This window comes from Ascidiella aspersa, chromosome 8 (assembly GCF_963924565.1).
Source record: "Ascidiella aspersa chromosome 8, kaAscAspe10.2, whole genome shotgun sequence".
In the NCBI taxonomy this organism is placed as follows: Eukaryota; Metazoa; Chordata; class Ascidiacea; order Phlebobranchia; family Ascidiidae; genus Ascidiella; species Ascidiella aspersa.
Window position 1 is genome coordinate 632,852 of NC_139454.1, and position 12,402 is coordinate 645,253.

A 12,402-nucleotide genomic window follows, 5' to 3' on the forward strand; every position below is an offset into this window, starting at 1 on the left:
TATGCATCTTTCATTCACTATCTCCTTCTATTAAAAAAACAATACAAATCTACTGACTTAGCGGTCTCCAATTTACAATAAAAAGCAGCAGCAACTGCGAAGCATGGGAGTGCTAAATGGGAAGAAGCTAGGAATCGATCGAATATAACAGACGAGCTCTTACATCGATCGTTTGGCCGAATTAGGGCAGGGGACAGAATCGGGGGGCATGCATTATTTAGGACGGCCTTGTTACGTCATACCGTCTGTTCCCTATTCCTTATCACGTGACATAAGGAGCGCGTTTTCTATGGAGGGCGCCTGCTCTGACGCCTACATGAGGTTGTGAAGGGGTATCGATTTTGACTGTGTAAATGCGAAAGTTAATGGCTGGCAATTTTGCTGGGAGAATGATTTTGAACTTTGCGCAAGCACCCTGTTGAAATTTGCCCAAAATACAAGTAGTTTTATTTTTATATGATCTGTTTTGGTTAAAATGGGTTGCTGAATTTTTGACATGAGCTGGTTCTTTATTAAAATGTACTGATGCTTTTTATATTGCTTGTCTTGTAAAGTATGTATGTACAGTATTACTTTGACGAGGTTAAAGTAAACTTAATTATAAATTTTCTTAGCTTTATTTTTGAAATTTAAACACGTTAAAATGCTACAATAACTAAATATTTTTTTTGTTTTGAAAATCGTGTTTAACATTTGTAAAAGAAAACTAAAGAATTTCACCCAATTAAGAGTAACCTTTACATATATTTTTGCCAACATTTTCTAACGACGATCGTAAGTTTTACTACAGAACAGTCTGAAACCTGAAACGCAAAACTATCAACTTACGCTATTAAATTACAACCTCGGAATGGCGTCGACCTCCCCTCAATTTGCCCCCGGCATGTCAATTTAATCGCGCTTTTCTCAGCTTTTGTGCGAAGCTTTTGCTTTAGCGAAATATGATGCATTCCAGCTTATAACACAGTGAATTGAAACTGTTTGCCTCAAGTTACTCTCAAGTGTGCCGCGTGATTTTTTGAATTTCTCCAAAATAACTGTGTTAGGAAATGGCAAGTAGGGATGTTAGATACTTGACATTTTATTTCAAAACCGATTTCCGATAATTTGGACAAACGTATCGCGAGCCGAACCGATACCAAATGACGTCATAAATAAAAAAATAGATGAAATTTTTTCGAAAACATAATGTATTCCAGGTTAATATGTACGCCAGGCGCGGATATAAGAATTTTGTTTGGGAAGGGCCTTGACATTTTTAGAGATTACCTCACAAAGTTATGTCACAACCTGGCTATAGTCTACAAACTACATTCAAGCCTATTTGCATTATCCCAGTTATTTTTGAAGCGGTACACTTTCTTAAAAACTACTATTTTCAACCTTCATTCGATCTTAATAAGGTAAACTATGCACCGATCTGTAATGTAGCTTGATAATGAATTGTAAAGCCAAAAAGGTCGAGTAGATCGACATCATCTTGATTAAGACGTTTCGATACGAACTTGTATCATCTTCACTTAATGTCACATAATTAAATAAAAGCATCAGTTGTAAAGATGGGACGAAATTGTTGAACAACTCTCCCTTTTTTGCTTTGCATTTCATTATCCAGCCATTGCCTTAAAATTTAATGAAGAGTGTGCAAAAAATCTACCATTCACACTTGCTTACCTGCATGTGTATTTCTAATACGAAAAGGTTCGTTTCTAAACTTACAAAACATTTCGCGGATTTCTTTGGTGATTTGTCTCGTGAAACAAAATCACTGCACTAATAAAAATCGTCTGGAACTAACCACCGTTGCGTTAATGTGTCTGGCTTGTGGTGTAATAATGGACTGGTTTGTGGCTGCTATGACGCATCCTGTGACCTTAAAATATTTGACCTTCAATTTTGATTGGTTAATATTGGGAATAAATGGCGATGCCTAACTCGACTTTTTTTGGCGACATAGAAAATACAAACCTTTATCGAGATTCCCATAATAGAAATAATAGAAACCACCCATAATAGAAGAATATACAACTGTTGTTACTTTAAAGGTGCATTTATTAAAAAAAGAACATGAAAATGATAAATGGGAAACAAAAGTTATTTTTGCTCACAGCAAATTAATTTCATTTAAAAATTTGTTTTTAATAATATCAGTAATAAATAATTTTATTGATATTTGGTTGAATATTTAACTTGGTAAATTACCTGTGTTAAACAAACGGTGAACCTTATTTATAATTCCGACGACACTAACATTGTATATCCAGGTGTTACATCTTTTTAGCCTTTCAAACTCGTCAAATCTTATAGCCTTAATATTGTAATCATTGTTGATATGACGTGTGCGCTTAATTCTGTGACGTTTATGGAATAGAAAATTGTATTAAAAACATAAGGACGCATAAAGCCTGGAAACTTGGAAATTAGACGTATCCAGCTATTAGCCTTTTCTCTTCTTTATTTTCATAAATCTTGCTTGGCAGAATAAACAACTTAGTGGTAAGTTTGGTGCGTCCAATTGCAAAGTAAATGTTTGGTCTGAAAACGCCAAACTCTACTTCAGTCAGGGGCATTTTCTCTTAAACAACATTATGGCAATTGCGGGTCGTTCGTAATTATCTGTAAGATCGAATTCAGTAAATTATAACATCATTATTTAAAACAATTACAAAAAAACGATTATTACTTTTATCATTTTTTAACAGATCAATGACTTTTATGCTGGTTTAACACTCAATCAATCAATAATTTAATAAAAAAACAACAATAAAACAATTAAAATGCATAAAGAGATGTTTTATAATAGTGGTTCCCAATCTTTTTGACTTCCACCACCCCACATATAAAAAAAATATTCCTGATTTATATTTATTCCTGATTTATAAGAAATTGTGGCGTTACAAACAATTGTATCAGGAACATTACCAAAAAAGTAAAACTTTTAACCTAAACAATTCAAGAATTTTTTCGGTGGTTCACTGTTTTATAAAAACAAAAATTATGGATGAAGATAAAGCATCTTATGATTAAGCAGATTAAGCTTGGAATTCGTCATTTATTTTCAGTTCCCGGTGCTTTTATTTGTTGCTGCATTGGAACCAAAGCGACTGTAATTTACAAAAAATTCATCAAAATAAAACGATCTTCATTTGCAAATAAATTACTTTAATGTTTTCAAATTGAAAGCGTACATCTTTAAAACGAACTGTAAATTCATCAAAGTCAGTCATTTTATGAGATATTTGTAAGATGCATATATTTCACATTCCACCTTATGTTGGTTAGGCCTGCTTATGTTTTGTTGCAATATTTTTGTCTTATTAAATAAATAAGCAACAATGTATTGGGTTTAAGTTTGATAAAAAGTTTAGTGTTTTGCAAAACTGACAACTTCCTTTACTTTGAAGATTTTCTTAATTAGGTAAAACAGATTTCATTTAAAAAACAAGTTACCGTTTCGCTGGTTTAACTTTCACTTGCTTTCATAGCTTTAATTCGACAAAATTAACTGAATGGTTTTATAACTGACACGCTTTTGCCTTTCGCACAATCATCGTGGTTTCTGCCGCAATTTGCCAAATACGCCTTAATTAGCCAATTATGGAAATCCAACTGGCAACTTTGCTGGAAATTAAGGGCTTCAGAGTCATTATTACGTTTGTTACCAGCCTAGGTTAGGTTTGCTGGTGAAATGCATTTAGATGAGAAAGTCACTATCGGTAAGTTTTGCTGTAAATTAAAGGTTGACAGTCAGTGTATGTTGGCTAACAGGGTAGGTAGTAGGCAACCCCAGCCGTATTTAACTCGAAAGCTATAACTTATGTGATGTTGTTCACATTAATTCTGTTGATGTAGGTTAGGTTAAGTTATTGTTACTAGCATTAAAGAATAAAAACTATCTGCAAGCTAAATGGCTAAAATAGGTGTTTTAAAGTCCATATTACATTATTAGCAGAATCTGTCTGCTGCAAATTCATGTAAATCAGCAGACAAATTGTGTTGTTAGAGGTTAAATTAATTTAAAATTCTGTTGTTTCAGCTTAGATCAAATAAGTGGTAAAAACTAAGAAAACTGTACAAAGTACAAGGATATAGGAAGTTTAGTTTGTGGTAATACTTTTTTATAGACGGTTAGAAAATCTACCAAATGCACAGAAAATGACGTGCTTGGCAAAATAACAGTAGTTGTTTTGTGTTAGCGAGTAGAATTTGAAATATAATACTGTAGTTCATTTTCAAACCAGTTTAATCGATAAAGCCCACCCCTGGTGTAAACAAGGCAATCAATCGAAACACCTGTTGAAAACATCTGGTATCTTATGCAGAAAAGGCTATTTATAAACTTATTTACATTGATTTGTTTTAAAGGTGAGATCTTACGAAACATTGACTTGTTTTGATATCTTAGGAAAGTTTGCTTTGTTATTTGCAGTATTATTTTTTATACGGGTGTTAAAGGTTGAAGAAAGAGCGCAAGATATAATTTGTTTTGTTAGATGACCAGCACAAAAGTACAGTAATTTCGTTGTAATGAAAGATTGCTTTGGTAAGGACTATCCAAGTCGTCGCTAGAATTGTTTTGAATGCTTTAACGCAAATTCTTGGAAACTAGAAATCTCATACCAGCTTTGTTATCGAGTATTATGACAAAATAAGAACGCTCCATTAAACAATAAGAAAGGCAAGCTTGTTTAAATTTATTTCACTTGGTAAAACTGTTTAAGTTTTACAAACTTTGTGAGTGTTTTATGTACCGAAAAGTTTTGCCTAATTCGCGAATATCAAACGTACACATTCGCTTCATTTTTGGATCCGTTAATTTTGCAGAACTAAAAAATAAAAAAGCTTTTGCCGTTACTGAACTATTTGTTCTAACTTTCCTTTGATATTGTTTAACTTTTCTGGTGCATTAGATTTTGCGGTTTTAGTTAAAACGTGACGTTGTAGCAACATTTATTGCAATAATTTAAACAGTGTCTGAAATAGTCGATTATAGATTTGTCAAATTAAAGTATAGATACAAGCACTTGCCATTTTTCCATGTAAGTCAACATATTTATAAAATAAAGTTTTAAAATATGTTTTAACATCCCTTTAATGACTCATATTTGCACTAGATTTTACAAATGTACTACAAAACAATAAATAAATAATTATTTATCTGTAGTTGTATTGCGTTTGACAAAAAGTGCCTTCTTTTAAGATTAGTTAGTTACAAGCAGCTTGGGTAAGTTTTACAGTCGTTGGTAGAAACTTAATGAAGCAATCATTAGGAGTAGGTAAAAATTTCTTTCCAGCGCTAGGGTTTCCGTTCTGCTTGACCAACTCACGACAAACAGCAAGGTTTTTGTCAGAATCCATCAGACCTTGTCCGATTGCGTCTCTATCAAAGCCGTGAAAAGTCAAGTCCCAGTCAGTTGGCATCCTATCCAAGATTACACGGCTTACTCACTGGCGCTAAAAGCGGGCGAGCCGATTGGCTGGCTCGTGGCGTGTATGACGTAATAAAGTCGCTGGTTTAAAACACGCGGAGAAAGTGCTGCTGGTCTCAGACAGAAAGCGAAGGCGGCGGTATCAAGAGTTATGACGACTTATCAGCTGAAAGATAAGCGGCGATATAGGCTCAGTGGTATAGCGCGTGGGGAAGTGACTTAGCCCCCGCTACCGTTTCAAGGCAGTTTGTTTTTCCCTTGCAGGAAACCGGTTGTTTTTAGGCTGTTTTTTTTTACTTGTCGCGAAATGGCGACTAGATTATTCGACCGCGGATTATTCCTCGCAATCTTGTTATTTTGGATTATTCGCATTGGAAGGACCCAGCAATATGAAGGTAAAACTGTAATTTTAGTTTGGTTAAATTTTAAACTTTTACATTGGCTGCTACGTAGTTTATTCTTACTGTAATATAGGACAGTGAAAAATAAACTCTAATTAGTAAACTATATTGCTATGTAAAGTAACCCAATAATAGCCAAATTGCACCCAAACTAAAGCAACTTGAATTGTTCCAGAAACTTGTTTTTGCACAGTTATGGTTACCGGAAGGTTGTGTAAGGACGTTTGTCTCTTTTTGGAGTTGTTTGCTGCGTCAGAAGATTAATTTCCTGCCACGAAGTTTCTTCCGATAGTAATTAGGGGTTTGTGTTAAAAGTTGATGCTTTTCTGCGAAAACTAATTCCTCGGCAAAGTAGTTGCTAGAAAGATTAGCAAGCGTTTTTTTTTAATAAGAGACCAAAATATTAAAGTTTAATAAACGTGCAATTAATAGAAGTTCAAATAATATTTCCGTATTTTAGTTTTTGTGGTCTTTTTTAGGTTTGTGTGATCGCATTCTTCGTTTAGCGTTTAAAATGTTTTGCGTTAAACGTTTTGCCAGTGATTCTATGAACCAAACTGTAAAAAGACATGTAGAAATACAGACTTGTCAGCAGTTTTACCACAAACTTTTGTCCATATTTTGCCGTAAATTGATTTATTCGCACGTTTATTGATATGTTGCGGAACGAGCATAATATTAACTCCGTTTTAGCCAAAAAACCTGTGAATGTTGATTTCCAAAACTTGAAAACGGTTCCCAAACCTCTCTATTTCCAAACACTTGGATTTCCAAACCACTGCGCCATGAAAAGGCCTTTCGCTCAATCTCTTCAACAAACATTTGCCAAGGCCGAAAAATCAACAAGGAAACATAAAAGGGCAGTTTCCGCTCAAGCCTACTTAATGCAAACACTCAGCACTCGAGTAGTGCCGGGGTTAGCAGCCCTGGAGGAGTCTGACTAAGACGGTGTTAATCGCGTCAAGGCTGACTAAGTTTATTTGCACAGAGATGCGACATTTTGTTCACGTGATTTCACTTTATTTCTGCGAAATATTTCGCAACGCATTTTGCTGTAATTGAAAGAAGAAAAACGCCCAGTACTTTTGCCACATGCGACTATATGCTTTTAACATCGCGGACACGAATATTTGAACAATTTTCGGCGGTTTCTGGTTTAAAAGTCGCTAAATTGTCCCTGGAAGCATTTTCTTGGCGAAATCACTGCTTGTTATTCAGGACGTTGAGAAAAGTCCCGTCTAAGCTTGCTTGAAGTGCTGAAAATAACAGAATCCAAATGCTAGAAGCTACAGGTCAGTATACGTCCCATGGCTTCAGCTGGGCGCATTTCGTTTCACTCCCACCTCGTAAATTTGAAGCTGTTTGGGCTTCGGTGGTCAGAAAGGAAGTCTTAAACCAGCACTGTTTGCCACTATATCCGTGTATTAAATATTCGCCATTTGGAACCTTTCTTAGCATGGTAAAATATACGTCTTTGGTCATTTCTTGGGCACAGAATCCCTACCTTAGCAGTTTAAGTGATGTTTCTGTATAACGAAATCAATACAAAACAACACTCTATGCAAAATTGATTACAGATTGACGTTGTGTGCTGACTACATCAGCTAAAACCACGATTAAATGCCAAACTTTTAAAAGACTCCCGGAACAGCATTGGAAAAGGTTTTCAAATCCCTCTGGGACCGAAATGTTCCCTGAAGTTGTTGCTATATTTAGTTCCTTACACTTCGGGATCTTGTTCACTTTCCGCGGTCTTTCAAGCTTCGTTTCCCGGCAAACCGCACAACTTGAGTTTGAAGTTTCGCGTGAAAAGCACTTGATTAGCCGAGCACCCGCGAAATCGCGACATTCAAACTTAAACGTTTATGACGTCACTGACATGAATGGTAATAATGAACAATGAAAGATTACTATTAGACACACACCAATCAGTGTAAATTGCGTAACAAAATGTGCTATATTGTATTTTTTTCAATATTTGATCGAGACACATTTTCAATAAAATTCAAATCTTGTTCTTTAAAGACCATAAAACAAAATAAGAACAAAATTAACAAAATATGTAAATTGTTTCTCATTTTGCTCTATACACATTTTCACTACAATTCAACTCCTGGCAAAAATGTCCTATACGGATCATGTGGATTTCAATAAAGATAGACATTTTTGAAACTCTAAAACAACTAAACGTGCTTGGTTCTTTGCAATATCTCGTGCGTTCAGCGATAACCACGTACTATTTACCGAGACGCCGGAATCTAATATTTCATGCCAATTGCTTCGCCGGTGTAACTCAATATTTGTTCACACGACGCCCAAGGTTCGTCGACATTGGCGGTTTTAAGGATGACTTCACTTTTACATTTGCTGTAAATATGAACAGACGGTAAATAAAAACAGCTAGAAGTAAGAATAGGAAGGAACAAATTGGTTGTTTTGTATGAAATGCTTTAGTTTAAAATGCAATCATTTTTTTAAGTATTTTCATGAAGTAAATGTTGGGCTTTAAATAAATTTGAAAACTGTAAAATTACCTCGGCAAAAGATTTGGAAACGAATAAATTAAAACATTAAAAACCTAATATTTATTGCGCAAACGTTTTTTACTTGATCCAACAGAGAAATAAATTTTTTAAAAAAGTTTCCAATTAATTTTTGTCCTATACATCTTTTAATAAATATATTTTTAGGTACAAGGAAACGTAAAAAAAACGATTAATTACCTGACGTATTTTTTCCGCGTTGCTGTGATTTTTTGGCCGCGTTAATCGACACATTTAGTATATAAAGACCAAACAAACTGATTTTCGGTTTACTAAGTGTTGTACAGAGTTGGATCTTATCATTGATGTGCAACTAGAATCGTTTGTTTTTCATTATTCGGATTCAGGCAGATTCTTTTTAGAAAGAAACTTCTGATATATTTAGCCTTGTTGTTATTTCACGGGCCGCGTTAATTAGCACGACCAACCTGCACGAATTTCTCCGGTATTTTTCGTGAAAAGCGGCAATAAATCGAAAGTTTTGCGCGAAATATATTGTTTCCAGGGACTTGTTTCGCAATGTTCGCGTGCGCGGAGTAAGCAGATTGCGTGCTGTAGTTTGCTTTCGTTTGATGGACGCTCGCCTGCTCTATAAAATCGTGAGTGTGGAGCTAAAGGTTAAACACTTCTTGGTGTTTCGCTGAAGTGTTGAACCTTTTACTTGGTTACATAAGCAGAGTTTAGACCACTGAGTATCAACCTTTCATGGCTTACACCAAACTAACTTTACAAGCCCGTTCCTATCATTAACAAATCTTCATTACCTCTTTGAAGTCAAAATTTTTGTGGTTGTACTTTTAAACGGAATTTGAATGCGTTAAAGTAAAAAAAATGCAGTTTTTATTTTGCAAATTTCAACATATAACACAAAAAAATGTAGAACCAATGTTTGAAATTCAAAAGTTTTTTTGTTGATCAAAAATGTTTTGAGAAATGAAATGCTTGTTTCGAATTTCTGACAATTACCAAGTAATCGCAGCCACTCGGTCGTAACAAATGCATTGTATGTATGACTAAGTTACAAAAGTTTTTCTGTACAAAAAAATGCATTTTTAAAGAGTATTCTGACAACAAAAACAACTTGTTACTTATAAAAATACTATTTTACCATTTTCTGTGCTACTTAATAAAAAAAAACGGTTATTCAATTTACCAACGACTTAGAATGGTTTAAAATTTGTACAAGGGCGTGCCCAGAATAATACGAAAGCAGCGAAGCGATAAAAAACGTGACGCCCTTTGTTGATTTTGCCAAAAGTTGCGCGTCAATTTCAGTGTTTCATTTGATGTGATATTTTTAGCGCGCGGTTTCATTAGTATGAAGTTGGGGATTTTTTTCAACGTTGAAATCCGGCATTTACAGCACCATACTTTTTGGGACGTTTTGATTTTAAATTGGACTGGTCACGACTCATTATTTTTTCCAGTGTTTCTCAACCTTTTCTGCGACGACCCAAATCAATAATTGGCCTGGCAATTATCTTCACTAAACATTTTGTAAGCTCAAAAATAAAAAAATAAAAGGAATATACCAGCAATAATAAGCAAATTATATGAATGTGAATCTTGTCTTCATTTTCGTCGGCAATTTTATTTAAATATGTAGCAGTAATTTTGCTCAGAACTAATCTCAGTAAATCTAACCATATAAACTGCTGCAGTCGGCGACCAACCAATTCAAACGATCACCTAACATTGCGTCGCCCCATGAGTTAGAAAGCACTGAGCTATAGGAAAGATCAATGTGTTAGAAAATAGAAACCTTTCAGGAATTTTATTTTATGAAAACCGCAATGCCGGTTTCATAAACAAGACCAACAAGAAAATATTCCACCATCAAAGCATATTTTGTTGCTGCTCAGTTTAAAAGGGGTGTCTTGATATAATCAAATTTCACACTTCGTCCACGAGAGCTGTCCATCACAGATTTGTTTGATGTCGTTGAATGATCAAGCCGCGAGATAATTTACCCTACATTACCGCTCTTAAAACATTTGTCCATAAAAGCAATGTAATATTTACCAGGCTTAACCGTCAAACATTTGAACAGTTGTCGTGCAGGAAGTCGTTTTTCCTGTATGTAAAACGTCTTTGTGGTTTGTTTACATTGTTCCGGAAATAAACTACTTTAAACAACTGGATGTTGTCTTTTGACACCCAACCTAGTTTGCGTTAGAGCTCCTAAAACCGCTACACATCTTAAATCATGTTGTTCAGCCTGAAAAAACGGAGTCGTAAACTCAAGATTGCTTTTTTTAGGTTTATAGTGGCAACCACGGCCAATTTACAGCGGTTATTCAAATCTATATTTACGCATATGCAAAACGCAGTTCAGTTCAAAATTATAGCACTTTCAAAATGAAGCGTTTCAAATATTTATTAATACAATAATTTTTTCGTCCATACCCAGCAATTTCGGCCCAAAATTACCACGATTATGCAAATTTAAAAACGTTATTTTATTGCGCCAAGTCGAATACTTCCAGGAATAGTTAGCTTTGTGTTTCTGCAAAATGAAAAGGAATTTATTGCATCTCTGAGATCTGCTTCTAATGAATTTCGTGTCCAGTATTACGTTGTTTGTCACGATGCAAGTTTATTTAAAGTATTTCAGCATAAAATGGCTCAAACGATAACATATGTTACTTCAGTGGCATATTTATATTTAAATTGGATTGCAGTTTAAGTTAAGCAATTGTAATTTAACCAATAATTTCCAGATAGCGTTAATTTAATGAATGTTAGATTTAATAAATGTCGTTTTTTATGTTAACTTAATACACTTTTTTTAGTGCCCTTAAGTCAAACCATTAACTTAAGTCAAACCATTAACTTAAGTCATTACAACACTGCAGACCAGTAGAAAATCGTTACTTTTTTTCCGGGTTACAAAGAAACAATTCTACTTGAAAAGTTAATTTATGTAAACAGTGGTAATTAAGCAGATGTATTCTTATTTATAAAGGCTACATCATTTTAATTTAGATGCCTCACTTAAATTAGTGATCTTAATCTTACTTTTTCGGTTACAAAGAAACCAATGCTTTACAGCGGCCGAAAAAAATGTTGAGCTTTGCAAAAATATGCGGCATTGAACCCGGAACTTAAGCGTTGCTGATATTGCACCAACCCTGTTTAACATTTGAGAAACGATAAACTTACGGTTGTTGTTCGATGCCAAAAGCTTCCGTGAACAAAATTGCTGGCACTGAGTTGTTGTCTGGCAGGAAATTGAAGTAGAATTGCCAAAAAGAAAAAGTGACGCATTGTCAGATGCACGTATCAAATCCGACGCCATCTTGTTTTTATCGCGCCTAACAGCAAAAAGTTTCAGAGACAGTAAACATGGAAAAAGTTTTAAAGTAGCTTCTCTACCGTTGCCTTTATGACATGAAGGTAGAATCTTCCAGTCAATAATCCTTTAAAATTAAAACCGTTTGAATTTGAGTTTAATTAGACATTTATAAAGAATTTGATTTCAGAACCTAAAGCTATTGAAAAAATCATTGACTCTAGATTAATCATTTATTTAAGTGGTTCTTAGTCTTTCGCCGGTTATCAAAATTTGTGTCCATCGTTCTAAAATCTGTCTGTGGTTTGGAAGCAAGGTTTCTTAAGAACATTATATACGGATCTGTTCATAAGTTTAATGGTGAAAATAATGGCCCAAATAGACGTTAAAAGCGACATGCTTTATTTTCAAACGTTTCGGCAAATGCTCATGCCATCATCAGTGATCTTAAGCTCATGAGTTTAATTGACATCTATGAATATCTTGTCTCCTGGCGATTTAAAACTTTGGAAAAATCAAAAAATGCGAAGGAAATCTTCACATTTCTAACAACAAGAACTTGTTTGATGTTTAAAATTTTAGAAGATATTGCGGCAAAAACATATTTTTAGGCGGTAAACTTTAAAATAATAAATTTCAAACATTGAAGATCTAAGAAAGCGAAACGCTTTTTGTATTAAACAGTTGAAAGTAAATTCAAGCAAAAAACCTGGTGAAAAAAACGCAGTGGCAGTAAA